This window comes from Dinoponera quadriceps, unplaced genomic scaffold (genome assembly GCF_001313825.1).
Source record: "Dinoponera quadriceps isolate SergipeBrazil2010 unplaced genomic scaffold, ASM131382v1 scaffold2167, whole genome shotgun sequence".
Taxonomy (NCBI): domain Eukaryota; kingdom Metazoa; phylum Arthropoda; class Insecta; order Hymenoptera; family Formicidae; genus Dinoponera; species Dinoponera quadriceps.
Window position 1 is genome coordinate 1660987 of NW_014556702.1, and position 18013 is coordinate 1678999.

The following is an 18013-nucleotide window of genomic DNA, read 5'->3' on the forward strand; positions in this document are numbered from 1 at the left end:
TCAAGATTCGACGTCGATCTACTGAATACTTCGATATAATATATAACTACAGTCAATGCGCTTCGCATTTAATCACGTGGCCACGCCCTTGTGCACGTTATCTTTGGCTAACTCACTGAGAAAAATTCCTTAATTACCAAAATAAAAGTTCTTTTGTTATTTGAAGATCTGTTAGAAAAACTGCGTTTGTTATTTGAAGATCTGTTAGAAAAACAGCGCGTAAAAAATAAAAATAAAATTAGAAAAACAGATCGAAAAATTACTGTTGCTAATCATTTATAATTATTTATTATTTTAACAAACCATTATCAAGCCAATACAGAAAAGTTTATTAGATCAGTAAATTAAATTTATAAATTATTTATCCCCACTGTGGGGTCGTTGCTCCATATCTATAAATCATTTGTTACAGGTACTGGTAACTTTTGTTAAATTAACAAAAGTTTTTCTCTCTGCAGAAGTAACGAAAAACGTATGATAAAATTATATACGGTAATCAGTAAAAAACTTACACCTATATTAATAGTAATATAAATTGAAAAATTCAGATCTAACTTTAAACTTAAATCCGAGTGTCTCACATGAGGCAAGCTTCAAGAAAAGACTATTAAGAAGGACTATAATGATTCAATGGTACAATCAACATCATTTTAACTTCACATGCATCGCCGTGTTATCGCACTTCCTTCATGAATCTGACGCTTTCATCGCAGTTTTACTTACAAATAGTCGACGAACTCTTTAGTTAGCTCCGCGTTTGTTACGAAGGTTTCTCCCACGTAAATCGACGCGAAACGCGATGTAGTACGCGATATCTGAACAAACCGGCAATGAAAGCGCACGTGTTGCCAAACCGTGCGCGCCGCTATTTCGGGCGATTAAAGAAATATGTTGAGAAGTAGTAATGGCAGAATCACGCGTTAATTAAGAAGATTAACGAGCGCCACGAGCACATATCGGTAAGTCCGCGTTGTAGCCGAGCACGATCTAATATAAGCGGTTAACGGAGAATGCGGGAGTATCGTTGCGAAAAAAACTACTTTTACAGAGCATTATCTTCCCAGCTTCAGCTTATAGCGAGCATAATTTTTCACGCACAGTAACATATGCGTGTAAAATAGCTTCATGAAAAAATATTTAGGTTATAAAACATTTCTTTACGTATATTCAGAATAACTTTCAAAAATTCCATAATTTAATCTGCAGAACTAATTAGAAAATTTAACGCGGAATCAGCTGCACGATAGTGAATAGATTGAACGTGATATTTGGAATTTTAATAATTAGATTTTTGGATTTTAATATTGCATGTGCGTACACACGCGAATTGTGGAAGAATATGTGTCGAAAATTGCGTAAATTTAAAAGAATAGCTTATCGTCAATTACCGAAAGTGGCACGAACATTACGCATATACATGCTTGTTAATTGTGGCGCGAAAGAGCATGATATATTTTTAAATAAAATAAGAAAATTGCGAAATAAAAATATTACATCTTAATTTCTACCACAAACATATGCCACTGAAGTGAATGTATACAGGTATAGGTCAACTGCTTTACGTGATTGCATATACCAGCCAGCGAAGTGGAATAAGTGTCGCGTGATAATTAGTTCTCCAGATAAGACGTTGCAAAGCGTAAGAATTTACAAATTAATATAATCTTACGTAAATGGAAAGATTATGAAACTGATTCATTAAAAAGAAACAAAAAAATTTCAAATATCAGATCTGCATAAAAACGAACGCAGTGACTTTTTGCTTCTACAAGAAAATGAAGTCGGAGAAGTAACGAGACTGAAATGTAAACGAAGATTTTTGCTCACGTCAATCCGGTTGTTTCTTTACCTTTTGATCGTTCTACGTAGATATATAATGCGAACATCAACAGCGAGTATTCATCCATCTCGCAAAAACGGAAAGCCGACACATTGGTTTTCATTTCATTCCGTTATCTTTTGCGTGATTCAACACTTAATATCGAAGCGTCTGGAATTATTTACACTTTGTCCAGTCATATCACGATCGGAATAAAGCAACATTCAATGTGCCAGACAGGTATAACCGATAATTCCATTAATCTCGAAGCGTTCGCGCGACGTTTGATAGACTCGTGTTCCTTTTGTCTTCGCTCTTGCTTTGTTAATAAAATGTAAACACATGTATCGTATTTTCTTACAACTAATAACTTTGTGAACGCAATTACACCGAGTATTCAAGGGGTTGTGTTGATCGATACATGATCACTCACAGAATCAAGATCCAAGTCGTGACGGCTAGAAAGCGTCACGCGAGCACTCGTGTGACCTCTAATGCTTAAAGATTAATAGATGATATTGATAACTAATATACATCGTGCGGTACAACGTTGCTCGAGAGTTGCGGTTAGATCGAACCGCGAAACGGAACCACTTTTACGCCACATTCTTGGCATTGAAGTGTACCTCGTACCGCGCCTGAGCCAGAGTGGGTGTGGTACCCGTGACGTATTTTATGAACCATTAGCTCGTTACAATATATTCTTATGCGCGCACGGCAAACCGTACATATCATATAAGTTGGCGAGCGAAAATGCGCCGCTTTCGTCACGATCCGTCGCGGAAAAGTCAGTTTTCTAACGAGTTGCTTCTAGCATATGATTTCCAGGCAATATTGTATTTAAGATTTCAGCGAGCGTAGCAAATTGATCGCGGCTGGATCGTCAGGTATGATTTTCCCGAAATCATACGTTAGACTTTTATGCGCGCGTTAAGTTTCCTGCTTCTTAATAGCGCGTCTACTTTCAATTCTGCGTAGCGCCCGTCGTGAACTGGAGAAAGGGGAGAATGATTTACGCGAAGGAAAGACCTGCGTGTGTGATGCGAAAACGTGTCGCAATAATGAACTATATTTAAGTGCCTGTCTTTTTTTGTATATAATTATCCGTTTATATCACAATTGCGATCATTAGCGTGCACGGACATTTCGCGTTACGTTTCGTTCTAACGTGTAGCAAATCGATTATTCGAGCTCTCGCGACACCTGCGGAAAATAGGCTCTCGACTGCTTCAATTACTGTCATATTCATATCCACTTATGCTTCTTGAAAAGCGCATCTCAAATGTGACTTTTTAATATTCAGCGTGATAAATAGACACTGAAAAACTCTATTTAATTGACTTCAACAAAATGCTTGTTTGGATAAACAAATATTTTGGTCGTGAGAGCCAAAATTTAGTTCTCTGAAACAAAAATGAAAATGGTTTGATTCAGAAAATCGAAACTTTGGATCGGAGAAATAAATTTTGTTTTCAATCAAAATATTTTTTTGTCCATATCCAAACAAGAATTTTGTTTGAGTGTACGAATATACGAACAGAAAACATAATGTCAATGAAAAGATTCTTTCTAAATACTTTTTTCCGTAGAGATGAGATCGATATTTATGTCCGATTAAAAATATTACGTAGAATTTTAAAATGTAAACGGAGAAAAATCATTTTTCTGTTGAAATCATCGTTGCTATGCCTTGCGACAGCAATAAAATTTAGATGGCATAACCAAATTAGCGAATTAGTCGTAATTAGAGCAGAAACAGTTTTGTTGCCAGGATAAAAAAATATTTTGTTGAGTGAATTTATTCTTAGGACATGTTAATTTGCTGTTAGACCAAAATAGTGTTTCCACACATTTACTAATTTGTTCTTACAACAAAATAATTTGTAGATTCAGCAAAATAATCCAGCGAATGGCATTTAGTATTCTTAACAAATTATTTTGCTGTCCATGTAATAACTGACAGATTTTGTTACGACATCATAAAACTTGCTGTGCCAATAAATTATTTCTCTCCGTGAGGAACGCAGATTGCTTTCCCGTTCAAGATCTCGTTGGCTTTCTCTAAATACTCATCAATCAACGGTACGGTATACAAAAACTTTATTACTGCGCGCTGCGTCTTCACCCGAAATCATTATCCCGATCAGCGATCGTTCGGAATGCAACCTCGGGGCGGACTGCCGACAACGACCAGCTGGTTGAATCCTTGTAAGGACGACGTCAATTAAACCACATTGCACGCGTGACGTGACCGGGCATCGCGCGCGATCCGAGAACATAGAAGATTCCCTTGAGCCTCAAGTTCAGGGCGCGCGTCTCCGGCGTTATGGCCTAGGTGAAGACTTGCATCATCGAGTCCTCACCACGAAGGCGAAGGAGTTACGGACGGCTACGGGCAGGTCGGTTACATCACTGAAGATCGTTGCACTTCGCAAGCCGTCCTCGGATCGAGCAAGATCACGGATCGTCCTCGAGACACGAGCGCAACCTCCTCCTCGGCTCTTCCGCGCTTCATTCAACGTTTTCTCTGAGTCATTCGCGGATCGTGATTCCACGTGCTTGCGCGGAGCACGGAGTGAATACTCGCTGTTGTAACTTCGCGTGTAATGCGGCGGGTCAGAGATGGGAATATTCTTACTTATGAAACCGACGTTAGATTCTAATCTCCTACGGATATAATCTATATACAAGACTGGGGGAAGATCGCGAACTACGTGAACATCGCAAAGCTAAAACTTCTATTTAAGTTTTCTGTTTTAACATTAAAGAAATGTGGCGACGCTTCATTCTTTGGGAAACTTGATCCCTAACTATTATTTCGACAATGAAGAGATTTAATTTTTTTTTCATGTTGGCAGCAGTGTTCATTCTTAATTGTAGGAAACATTAAATATCATTTTGATAATTGAGTGCTGATAACAGAGGTTTGACTGTCTGACTGGCTTTATATTGGCAACATTCGTTTAATGTACCCCTAATGAATTATATTAATTCTAGAGGCAATATTATATCCCCCCCCCCTCCGCCGCCCTTCCCTTACTTAATTATTCTATAATAATTTTAACTGATTGGTGTACCAAAACAAATATAACTATTGCACTATTAAAGTATCTATGATATAACATAAGAACATTTCGATTTTTCTTTCATTTTTTTAGATATTCAACAAAATCAAAAGGGGGAATCAGGGTGTCCCCAGATTCCCCTACTGTTAAAAACTGAGCGATAAAGATTGAACTATATGAGATTCAAGCTTAATAACATCGGGCCTGATACCATATTATTACTACAAAAAAATTAATCTGATAAATATACTGCTTTTCGCCTAGAACCTTTATTAACCCAAACTCGAGACATTTTACGACAATACCCGCCTCGCGATTTTATTGATTCCCTTCATATACAGGATATTAAACACAAGACGTCAATTTCGCGAGAGGCCTAACGACACGCTAGTATGAAATTTACACGCGATCGGCGTCTAATTACGCTCATTAAAAGTATTATAACCTCGACTTCATTACGCGCTAGATCATAATCCTTCGGGGCGGATTATTATCCGTATAAAATGAAAATCGGCGGCAGACGATCAATTAAAACGCGTTGCTAGTTAATACGTGTCACCTGTCCGCGATTAACGACTACGAAGTGTCAACATTTCGCAAGGTGCCCCATGAAGGCACGGCTCGCTCGCTCGCTCGGCCGCCCGCTCGCGCGTGTTCGCCTCGCGCCGTTTCGAGTTAATGGTTACCTGCGCGTCGGCGCGATATAAACCAGGCCGCTGGCATTGATCGCTAGAGATTTCATAATCGGTCTACGAGAGACTCAACAGCGGGCCTGTTATTTTCCTCCTCTCGTTGTAATTAGATTCCGCGGCCGCAAGCCCTCGGTCCCGGGCTCATTCGTTCCGGCAGGGTGACGATCGGCCGAAAGACTCGAATGCCGAACTGTCGATAAGTACCTGTTCGTTTTTCGTACCTGTTTCCCTCCGCTATCCGTCGCACGTATTTCTCTCTTTTATTTTACCTTCTCCTCTTTTTTCGACGGCCGTTTTGAAAGTTAAAGAGTGTGCACGCATAATCGCGAACAATGTCAAGAATGTACACGCCGGCGTTGAACGTAATCGCGATAAAACGCGAGAACGGCAGGTGAGCCGTGCGCGCGGAAAATAAAGACGTCCTGTTAGACACGCTAAGCTTAATTGAGTACGGTAATCTTCGGAAATATGCAACTTTGAAGGCGAAAAATATACGCAGATCTCAGCTCGAAGGATAAACTTCTACCGATAGACATCGATAAACGCTGGTTACATTCATACTTAAGAGCTAACGAAGACATAAAGGAAAGAGCGCATTGCGTCGGAATCTCAGTCGCGTCGTTTCGCGAAACTAAAAATATCGTTGATACAGTCGTGTGGTAATTAAAATCCCGCACAATCAACGGGGGGCCGCTATTCTCTCCCAAACGATTGCCATCGAAATCGTCTCTCGTACAATGCACAATGAACGAGATATGTGCTGGATATGCGCGGATAGACTGTCGAGACAGAGGCGCGTCTCCGATAGCGGGGTCGATTTTTCGCAACTTCAGGGATTGCGCGATTAAATTAATTCGTTTCCAATTAGATGCTTCTCTTCCCCTCAGCCCCGGTCCATGCGAAGCTAGGAAAACGCGGATCCCGCCGCGCGATGGCGTATTAATTATGCGCCGATGCGTGGGACGAATAGTGCGTGACGCAACGGAGAAACTACGCGATAAAAGCTGCCGCGATTTTCCAGGTCGAACACAAGCCGCCACCGTCGCCACTGCCTTTATGCGTTGCACGAGAGAGCGCGCCGTTGATTAATACGGGATTGAGGCACGTATTCGCGCCATGCGATCAATCCGCTGCTCGCGATGATAATAAAAGCGAGATATGCTGCGTTATCTTTTTACTAATCGACCTGATGCAACGGGATCGACGCGCCGCTCCTAATTGCGACCAAGACGGCAATAAGTTTTATTAGCTTCCGGTTGAACCACGAAAGTCGCTCTTGCGACACACGCTCGTTACACAATAGAATATATTACTGTGTTTCAGCCGATAAGAATTATTTGTGCACGTTGCGATATATAATACGAGGTAGACACGAGTAACAAAGTAGCTCTCGTTACTCGAATTCGCCGGGACTAAATGTGCGATAAGCTTTAATAAAGCATACATCGCGCTATCAAGGTTTTACCGGGGTTAAAGGTGCGCGCGTGTGCTCGGTGATATGCTATTAGAACGATTACGTAGCCGAGGCAGCATCGCGTGCGAGTGGCGTTTCATGAAACTTCCATTAACCATCGAGCAAGCACCTAATAAACAATTCGAGGAGGCGAGTCTTCGCGTTCCTACGCGTCTTTTCATCCGCATTACCGACTACGAAAGAGATAGCTGTAGAAAACCCCGATAATTTTGCAGTTTTTTCTTTAGATGTTTTTCACACAACGCCATATTGCAATTTTTATCTGGAACCAGCTGTAAGTGAGAGATACGAATGGTAAGATGTTATTTCGGCTAACACGAATTATGAAGCTAATTATTGTTGCACACGGACGGAATGCGGCTTGTAAGAGCGGTATAGTGTCGGTTTATGATCGCATTAACCCCTTGGCCGTTACTCGCCGGCAAGGATTAATTAGCGTAGCGTGGCTAATTAGTTCCTCTTGAAAACATTTTTGGCGCAAGGAGCTTTTCGGCGGTAAAACGGAGCTTAATATCCATGCCGAAAATTACACGTTGTAATAAAAGGGGCCTGCACGAAGCGCCGCCTTCTTAATTGGACTTTAAGATACTTGGCAGGAGAAATTCGTTAATTATATACAGGATAATATTTTCACACAAAAGTTAATCGACTTATGGGCCAAAAATCTTCTGAGATGTGACTTCTTATTTTACAACAAAAAATATGAAAAAAATTTTCTTCAAAAATATATTCAACTTTTGTTAAAACTATATTTACATTTTTTATACGTAGATAGTAAAACATTTTGTGTTAAATTTAACACATTTCGCATGTCCCGAACGGTCCACATAAATTTTTGTATTAATTTAACACAAGGTAAATATGTTGAAAAATAACACAAATATGATGTCAAAAACTAACACAAAATTAATACGTTAATTGATACTGAAATATGTTATTTTAACACTTACACATGTTGATTACGACACAACATAAAATGTTGAGATGTCATAAACACAATATGTTAAATTAACACACGGATGTGTTAAAAATTTAACACAAAAATTTTAATGAGAACCGGTTTTAACACAAGGAAAAATGTTTTTTACTATAGTTAAAGTTTTACCTATAATAATTATAATTATTTATACATTATTCTTTCTTCGAAAACAAAATATACTTAAAAAATTATTATAAAAATAAAAATTTTTCATTTGTCACTTCATTTGTCTTCAAACTATTCATTTATTATGTAGCCCCGAATTCGATTTCTTTTCTCAACTTGAAATTACGAAACAATCCATTGTCGATTTTTCAAAGTTCAGCGAACACGGGACACCCTGTACTGTGCTGCAAACTATCTTCACATAACATAGCGCGTGAACGACGATACAGATGTGCGTCGATTCTCGCTGATACTCGTTGATAGAACGGCACACGCAGATATCCGCGCTCTTAGAACGTGCGTGTAATCGCGGAGAAAGTTCGACGTGTGGCTGCCGAAGCGTATTGCAATCGACGTTAATGCGCACTAAAAATGGATAGTGTTTATTAACGTTGCCTTTTGCGATACGTCGTAGGTCGTACGCGGCTACACTTGTTACGGACCATGTTACGCCGAGCGGATGCGTCGGAAACCAGAAGAATTAGTGTGCACGGATAAACGCGGCCGAGTGATCAAACACCAACAGGAAATAACACCCTGACATTATCAGCGCGATAATGCGAATTTGCCGGAAACAAGTAATGATTTTATCTCTAATCGATGTGGTCGGACCGGCCGAATAAGCCTTCGAGATTCTTCCGCTCGGCGAACGACCGATGAAATAGTTAAGCAGCGAGAGAACAGGAAATTAAAGTGCCATTTATTATTCCGCTATTCGTCCGTTTGAAAGTGCACGCCTGCTTTTCGTTAGCGACTACTTTGAAAGTCACTGGTGTTCATTTGCAACAACGAGGGAGAAAGTTGAAAAACGATAAAAAATAATATATAAACATTACATCAGACGTGAATCCCCATCGACAAAATTAGTGACGCATGGATGAGCCTGTTGTATTGATAACCGGTCTATCTGTTTTGCATCATTTTTAGTTGCACTTGCTTCTACTGCGATATATAATATTGGAACGCGGCAGAAGCGCTTTCGCGGAAATTAATTAACCAACTAACGTATATATGTATATATGTTGCAACAGAGCTATCCTCGCGAGAGCAATTAAAGCTGCACGAATATCGCTCTTTTTCTAGCTTCGGACTATACACATAACCAACGTAACGTGACGCGAAAGGAAAATTGCGCGTGGGCTTACACACTGATCCTCATTGCACTTGTTTACATATACATAATAATTCTGAAAAATTTTCCTTGATATTACTAACTTTTTAATGGACTCGCACGAAACATAACGTATATTTTAAATTATGTTCTTGTGTATTAGATATTTGATGATCGATTTAAGAAAAGAAGGGAAGTCATTTTTAAAAAAGTGGAGTCGAATATCATATAATTTATACAGAATGTTTTAAACTTTTCAGAAAATGGTACAATGGTTTTCTGCTCAGTTTAACCTTCTCATGAGCGATTGGCCGAAAAGTTTCAGACACCTTGTATATACAAATCTCTTCGATATAATATATACAAATATTTTTTATATATAATATATATAAATATTTTTCTTTGCTTAACCACACGAGTTTTCCCAGTACGTCGAGCGAATCGACTGATATTTTTGTTCAAAGTAATTCTCTGACTCTTAACGTCGTGCCGGTGAAACTGAATCGTTATAAACTTTCGTGACTTTAATTGCTCAAATGCACTTAAGCATACGTGCTCATGCCGTTTTTCTCTTCCTCTTTCTTCCTGATAATTAAAATAGAATTCGATACAAGAATTCATATACGAGCGGTACGTTCAAGAAAACGACATTCGCCTCGCAAAAAGACAAAAAGGACTGCCGATGCGCTTCTTTTTTAAAATAGTAATTTTTACACGACAGCGACCACGTTCGATGATTTTATACGCAACTATGCACAATATATCTAACGGACATCGAGACATTTTATAGCTTGAAATCATCCAACAGCTGGCGTACAAGATCCATTAATCTTGCTAAATGATCTACCTGATTTCAAGCGATCAGTAACGTTGATGTAACTTTAAAACGTTTATAAGCTTGCCGGAAGACGACGAATTTTGATAATTTATCACCACACAATAGATCTGCATATTACAATCTCATGTTCATTTATAAAATTCTTCGAGGAGAGTTACATTGCAATTATAAAAATATAAACATAAAAATATTTAGTTTCTTTAATTTGAGAATAATAGGTATTGTTTACTATTCAAAATTCTGTCCGCACGTTTGGCTATTTTTTCAAGACAAGCAGTAATGATATCTTACTGAACGTGCATTATCCTTCGGAATAATTTCACATGCGCATCCCTCATGTACTAACCGATTAAATCCTCCGAGGAGAAAATCTCGGTAAATAAACTCACACAAAAATATGTTTTTGTGGATTATTCGCGTTATAATATGATCAATCGTGTAAGTTTAGATAGCACTTCTTGATCGCGAAACTTATTGATTTGCATAATAAAGGTTCCGTTCTTAATTAGTTTCTTAATTATCGATCATTACTTTGCTTTAATTTTAACGACTTTCATATTGCTACATTACGCGAGAACAATCTTAGCGGAAATCGTTTTCGAACGAATTAGAAAGGACAACGTGAAATCGCACGCATACTAATTAATTGCAATAAACTAACTACAATCGACAGAAACTCACATAAGAAAGGGCGCGCAAAAATCCGCGTTCCATGTTAATTCGTGCGTGTCTACTTAGTACTTGAATGTTAATAAATATCAGTAGCGATCTATGCAAAATAGCAAGAAATATAACAGCTGTAGCATGTTGTACAGCTCTTAATAACGTGTGTGGGCGTGGCTTATTTGCACAAGTTATATATCTGCATTTCGAATTGAATAATCCTAGTATAACTAATGTACAACATGCTTTTATAAAAAATTAGATATTTCATTTAGACATTTTAATAAATGAGACACATTACTAATATTATTGCTAAAGTATGTAACATATACTCAGAAACTTTTAACAATTCCATGGTAAAACCTATATTATATTTTCTTGCGTATTTTCTCATATTTTATATATATATTTTACATAAGATACGCCTTTTAAAACACGTGTCTCCCTTATTAGACAACGCTATTTACATACATGAATATTCATTTCAACAGATAAGATTCCATCTCTTCCAAACAAAATTATGACCATCGTTCATTAAATCATGATTATTCGACATTAATTAATCCCCTAATAACGAATCAAGCGGCTTCGGATTTCCATATCGTTAAATCCTTATTTATGTCTTCGTTCGCGACATAATTAATATTATAGCACGCGCATAATACACAGGCATGTGGCCAGCGCGTACTCGTAAACAGGTCTTAGCGACGCGCAGCGTACGGTCACGATCGCGTGAAGGTTATAAAAAAACACGATTTATATATATAAATAAAGAAAAAGAAAATTGTTCACACATAGCATTTCTCCGTAGCATGCTGAGACGCGCGAAGAGCTAACAACGTCCACGTGAAAATGGCTCGTTAGATTCGCGCGATAATTAACACGGCTGGATGAACACGGGGAGCCGGATCGGGATCCCCGGTGTAACTTCAGGATAGGGCGCCGCGAAGTGAAAGTGTCCGCAATTTCTTTCGCAATTGGGTGTCCGACCACGTCGAAGGTGGAAAAGAGGGGGAGGGCACGCTCCACGTGCAAAAATCGTACGGCGGAGTCGCGATCATACGAATACCTTTTAACCGCGCTAAATCGATTGTCCGCGATTATCCGGGCACCATATAACCAAGCGTTTAATTGCCCGAACAGTGCCGTGAATTTCTCATGTACGCAATATCATGGGATAAAGTTCCCGGCAAGGACGCGATTATATTCGCGGCTAGTATGGAGAATATAATTCGTGCAAGGCGAATATAATCGATAAATATTCACTCACTAATCGTTGCAATGCTTCACCATTGTATTCTTGTTGCACAGCTTGGCCGTTGTACTCTTGTTGCACTGTTTCCCCGTTATATTCTCGTTACGTCACCGATGTATTGTTGCCACATTGTCTAAACACGCATTAAGATGTTAGTTTATAAACACATGAAATTGATTAAACACGTGCGATATGACACACATGAAATAATCATGAAATATCCTTTCTATTAGTTGGGAAAGGCTAACGTGAATATACATATAATTGTACTGAATAAAATACATATATAAACCAACACACACCCATAGCAACAGACAGTACATATATACATATATCACATACACAAACATAACCTCATAAAGAGAGAGGCTACGTTAGTAAAAATATTACACACATCCAATTTATGCTCATATGTGGTAAATTAGCGAAGTTGGTTATTTAATTAAATTATATATGGAAATAGCCCAACTAACCTGTCTAGCCATGTAACAGAAGACGTAATATGTTCTCTCGCAGCTATGCCGTTATTCGGTTCTTGACTGGGCATCCGTCCCTTCGGAGACAGCGGACACTAACCTCTTTTTCTGCTGTATTGCTGATAACGTTTCCAAAACAATGGAATTTGAGGCTGACACTAACGCATTCTCTCTCCCCGCTGTCTACTAGGCATTGCCCGATCGTTTCCGTACGAAGGACAAGTGACTCGGCCATATTTGTACATTACCTACAAACACTCGTATCGAAAAAATATTCACGGGCGATTCGCGGGTGGACGTATTGACGCGTAGGCGTACATCGCGAGCGTTTCCTTACCATTAGATAAATATCTCGCGTGCTCTGCTTTCGTGTCATTCGTCGAACGTGGCCTTGCAGTGTCAACTCATACGGAACCGTTCAAATAGCGAGCATCATCGTCCAAGCGAGATTTCGAAAATGAACGTTTGACTACGTCATACATATATCTACTTCACGGTTAACGCTAATTGGAGGAGGCAGAATTGCTCCTATCTGCTGCATTTTTGTGACACTGTTTGCACTTAAAGTGACCTACGTACATATTCGGAATATCGAAAAAGGGAGAGAGGAAAGAGAGAAATTATAAGAAAAGGAATGCGTCTGAAAAGAAATAATGTATTATTTTCGTAACTAGTCGTTATGGGTTGACGTACGAGGCCTGAAATGAAATTCATTAGAAACCGGACCACACACGCTCTCGCGTCGAAGCGGATATATGTGGGAACTTGGGAAGAGTTATGTTTTCGAACAGACGTTGAAAGCCAACTTCAGCTCATTTCTAAAATGCGACGTAATCGTCCATTTCGATCGGCGGCGTCACCGAGCACACGTACATTTTTACGAGTGCGTAATCTTCGGGTGAAATTCAAATAAATTCGTCAATCAAACGAGGAAATGGGGAGATGACAGTGACCGCAACGGCTAGTGGGTAAATTCATTAATATACTTGCGTGATTTACCATATACTTGCGTGATTAATGGTGCATTTATTCGCGTTGATTCCGCATTTATACGTGCCTGTAACGAACATCTTGTTATTTTCACTGTACTTTTACGATTTGATAAATGAATGTTAGATATAAAATTTATCTTTTATTGCGATTGCACTTAAAATAATACACATAGAGTAACAAACATATAATAACTCCATTCGCTTTAGACGCTTTCGCGCTGAAATCATTATTCTATTTTTCTTCTGTATGTAATGAGCAATGAAGATAAAATGGCGATATCAGTACAAAAATATCGGAAGTGAACACAGTTAATATACAGGACATCCTGGTTCTCGCGATTTGAATTTTACCGAGAGATTCCCTGAATAATTTAGAGTTATTTTTTTTAGCCAAATAAATAAATAAAAAGGAAGTTATTATTTATGACAATTTTCCAATCTTTAACATGTTTTTTTAGCCAAGTCTTAAATTAAAATTTGGTTAAGGTCCATTTGAAATAAATCGGAGAAAATAATTTTGTTGTTCATTTGATTGCTCGAATCTTAATTGGCCAGAAACTTCACTATTTTAATCGCTTGTATCTCGGAAATTATTGATGTCTTGACATTTCTGTTGAGGAAACTTGAAATTGAGCTCAGAGAACCTTTAAAATTAAAGTCGTGTAAACTAGGACGCTCTGTATGAATAAACGTGTCTATTTTCTAAGTTCAAGTGTACAAATATAATATATTGAGATTAACTCGTTTAAGTAAAATATAACTAGAATTAGCCCAACTACCATGATATTCTAGTGATCTTAGAAACCTAAACAGATCTTAGAAATATATGAGATTTAATATATATTTCAAAGTTTGTCCGAATTATTTAATACCAAACCGCTTCATCGAATAAAATATGCAAATACAAATCAATTGTGTTCTTAAATTATAACTTGCAAATAAATTTTTTAATAACTATTGAAACTGCTACACTTAGTTGGAGCCAAGGGATATTCTAATTAATGTCGTATCTTTTTAAATTGTTTAATTAATAAAGTTACATAGACATAACTCATTTCACATTTTGCAATTGATGTAACGCTTTTGTGACTTTGATGTAGTAATAACTGCCTTTTATAACCCAATGTCCCAATGATTCGATTGAGCGAACTTGGAAGAGAGAAACAATCGACGATCAATTAACTCATTCGACGATTTCTAAAAATAGGAAAATCGACATAAGGTTGACAAGAAAAATACTTTTGGGAATGTTGCATGAGGAGAACGGCAAATCGACCATAAATACGCGTAATATAAATTATCTGCCGTTTTCACATGAGAGCCACTTCATCATCCGAGTCATAATTGCAAACAACAATTTAGACTGGCGCGAAATCGCAAAACGGATCAATTTTATCGCGTCAATCTCGAATCTACCGAAGCGTAAATGTACGTAGCCTCGCTTCTCCAGCTGTTCATATAATTTCTCGCGGATTGTATCGCGATTTTGTTGCATTGTGCGAATATCGCAATGTATCGTGCAACTATATCAATGTGTAGAAAGTTATGCCATCATGTACTCGAAGCTATGCCAATGTAAAATCCTTACGCACTTTTAAAGATTCTTTGACGAGATAATTATTTAAATATTGTTCACATATTATTATCTTAATTATATTTTGTAAAATATAATTATATTGTGTAACACAAAAGTACTTATCTTAATTTATACTAAAATTCTTAATTACATTGTTAATACTTAAGTAAATATTTAATTAAATTAACATTTAATTCATATTGATTTCAGTATTGAATTTTCGGTTTCTTATGCATTTTAATGAAAGTCGCTATTTTATTATATTTAACGATAAGTTGGTTTTCACAACAATTTCTTTAGAAAGCAACTTCCGTTTTAAAAATTATTTTGACACGTTGAAAGCGAAAAGGCAGAATTCGTGCGTTGGATTTAATTGAGAATTAAAATACAGGAACTGCATGTGGGTAACGTCGTTAAATTCCGACGCAACGAGTTAAGTTTAACGTGCGAAACGAATGACGACGACGCGCCGGTTTGAAGAGCAGATACACGTAAGAAACGACGTCCTTTCTGGAAAATAATCCTTTCTCTCGCTCAACCTTTTTAATTTCGCGTCGAATTCCGGATGAGCCTAAAATAAACCGATTATTTTGACCTGCCTGCGAGTGTCTCGTCACGTCATCGTTAACTTATTCTTTCATCTACCTAAATTTTTTTTCTTTTTTTTTTACCAGAATGTCGTTTTGCGAAAGTGACCAAAACATGACGAAGCAAAGTGACTTTTTCTTTTAATAATAACTACAGCTTTCAAGATCTATAATACATGTAATATATTTGAATCTTAATCACCAGCACCAAACTTTGAGCTGAAGTAGAAAGTTATTTACATTTTGTGTATTATATGCAATGCGATATATTAATATTCTTTATGTCAAATAAATATTTTTTTAAAAGGTAGAAATATATTATTTTATATGAAATTATATTTTACATATAGTATATATAATATCAAAGCAAAATACGTGATTTTTAAGCTTGTGTGAAAATAACGAAATAATGCATGTTACGAAATAATGCATGAGATTCATTGGAATTGGCATTTCGTTATAGAGCATAATATCTTTTCTTTGCAACGTCAAAATCACATGTTCCATCTTAATTAAACGTATGTAATCAGTATTATTTGATTCATCCGGATAATGTTAGAAATATCCGCTACAACCGTGGCTCTTGTTCGTCAGTGAATCTGATTTCAAGCGGCGAGCGGGACCGTCGATCGGGTTTAGCTGTGAATCACATTTGAGAGTGGTCATTCGACCGGTTAGACACAACGATCCGTCTGTAGCATGCTCCGTTGGTCCGGTGGCATGGTGAAAGGAGTTTGCGCGGCTTTTAACGCCCGCGCGTTCCAATGAATTTGCCCGCGAACTACTATACGGCTCATAGGTATTCGATAACTACGTTGCAGGGCTGTGTTCTCGTGCATGGCGACTCAAAGTGCGCGTCCTAAGCACCTGAAATGCGTCATTAAGCTTTTAATTATCTCTTTTAATTAAGATGCATTGAGCGTCACGACGTTTTAAGAGGTTAAAGCGACAAATACTGTCACATCTGGCAGCTCAACGTGACATTGCGAACGTTAATATTAAATAACTGGGTGGAAATGTTTTATTTTTATTATTATGAATTGTAATTCTCCGCGGAAGTTCGACGTATATTATGATAGTGATTAATTATACTACATAAAGACGTTAGCATGAAATGAATTATACATTTATTAATCCGTAAATGAACGTTATTGACGATAGCGAATTGTTTTTAACCGCGTATTTCATCCTTCGTTAAAATATCGCATAACATAAATGGGATTTCATAATATTCTACGGCCCTACATAACACCTTATATCGGTTACCATCAGTAAATGCCATTTTCGAAGGACATTCAGTTATAGCCAGTGCCTTATGGACGCTATTACGTACGGGACTGGATATCCGTTACCGCGACGTAAACGTCACATCGGCCAAGTCATCGGCTGGAAAGCGCCCGGGGTACAGATCACCGTAGTGATTCCCCAATAGGCTCGTGCGAAACCGGGCTCTGGACTTTCACGGATACTGATCAGTGCACGTGCTGGGCGCATATAGTTTTCCTTTCTAATACCTCGATTAACATTAGAGTTTACGATCCCGGAATTCGGTTTCTCCTACAGGACTCTGGTTGATTGCATCCTAGGAGGCAAATCATTTTATATCTTCCTTCTCTTTTTTCTTTCCGAAAATGTAAGATTTATCTTACACAGAGAAAATATTTTGCTGGCATAACAAATTGTTAGTTATTATAGGGATAGCAAAAAATTTTTTTCGACAGCAGAAAAATTTGTTTAAACAACGAAAAGATTTGTTAAGAATATTAATCGCTATTTGTTGGATATATGGACAGAAAAATAATTTGGTTATACCAATTAAATTTTATCACAGTCACAGTGACGTTTTGATGCAGCAACATTTTTTCCGTATATCAAATCTTTTTGCTGTTACCATAGTAATTGACAATTTTCTGTGCCAACAAAGTATTTTTCTCTGTGTAATAAACGTATCGTTAGGAAAACGTTAAATTAATTAATCGTAGATAAGTTTTTAGCAATTACTATGAGAACAATGTTCCATACTAAATAAGTGAGAAAAAAGTTGATTTAATTACTGCCAATAACAGTTACACTTGACGGGAATTACTCGTTTATAAAACATTTATATATTCAAAGAAAGTGATTAAAACCAGATTCAAACGACAGATAATGACGGTACTAATAAACAAAGAATGAGATACTGGCCTACTTTCGTCACAGAGCTAGAAGAAATTATGTTACGGGAAGTTATTAGACCTAAGAAATGTTGGATCACATGGAAGTCAATTTACTTAACATCGTTTGCCATAACGTTTCATAATATGATAAATACTTGGGAAAAC

At 37.6% G+C, this 18013-nt stretch overlaps 1 long non-coding RNA gene across 1 annotated transcript in view; it reads right to left on the reverse strand.

Annotated features, from left to right (window-relative positions):
- LOC106747992 overlaps positions 1-12959 on the reverse strand; it is a 49810-nt gene extending 36851 nt beyond the window's left edge. The window contains exons 1-3 of the long non-coding RNA XR_001374710.1: positions 12875-12959; positions 12535-12785; positions 12077-12194 (exon numbers count right to left, since the gene is read on the reverse strand). This is a non-coding gene — a long non-coding RNA (uncharacterized LOC106747992). The remainder of the gene's footprint in view (positions 1-12076; positions 12195-12534; positions 12786-12874) is intronic.
- Positions 12960-18013: the final 5054 nt, after the last annotated feature.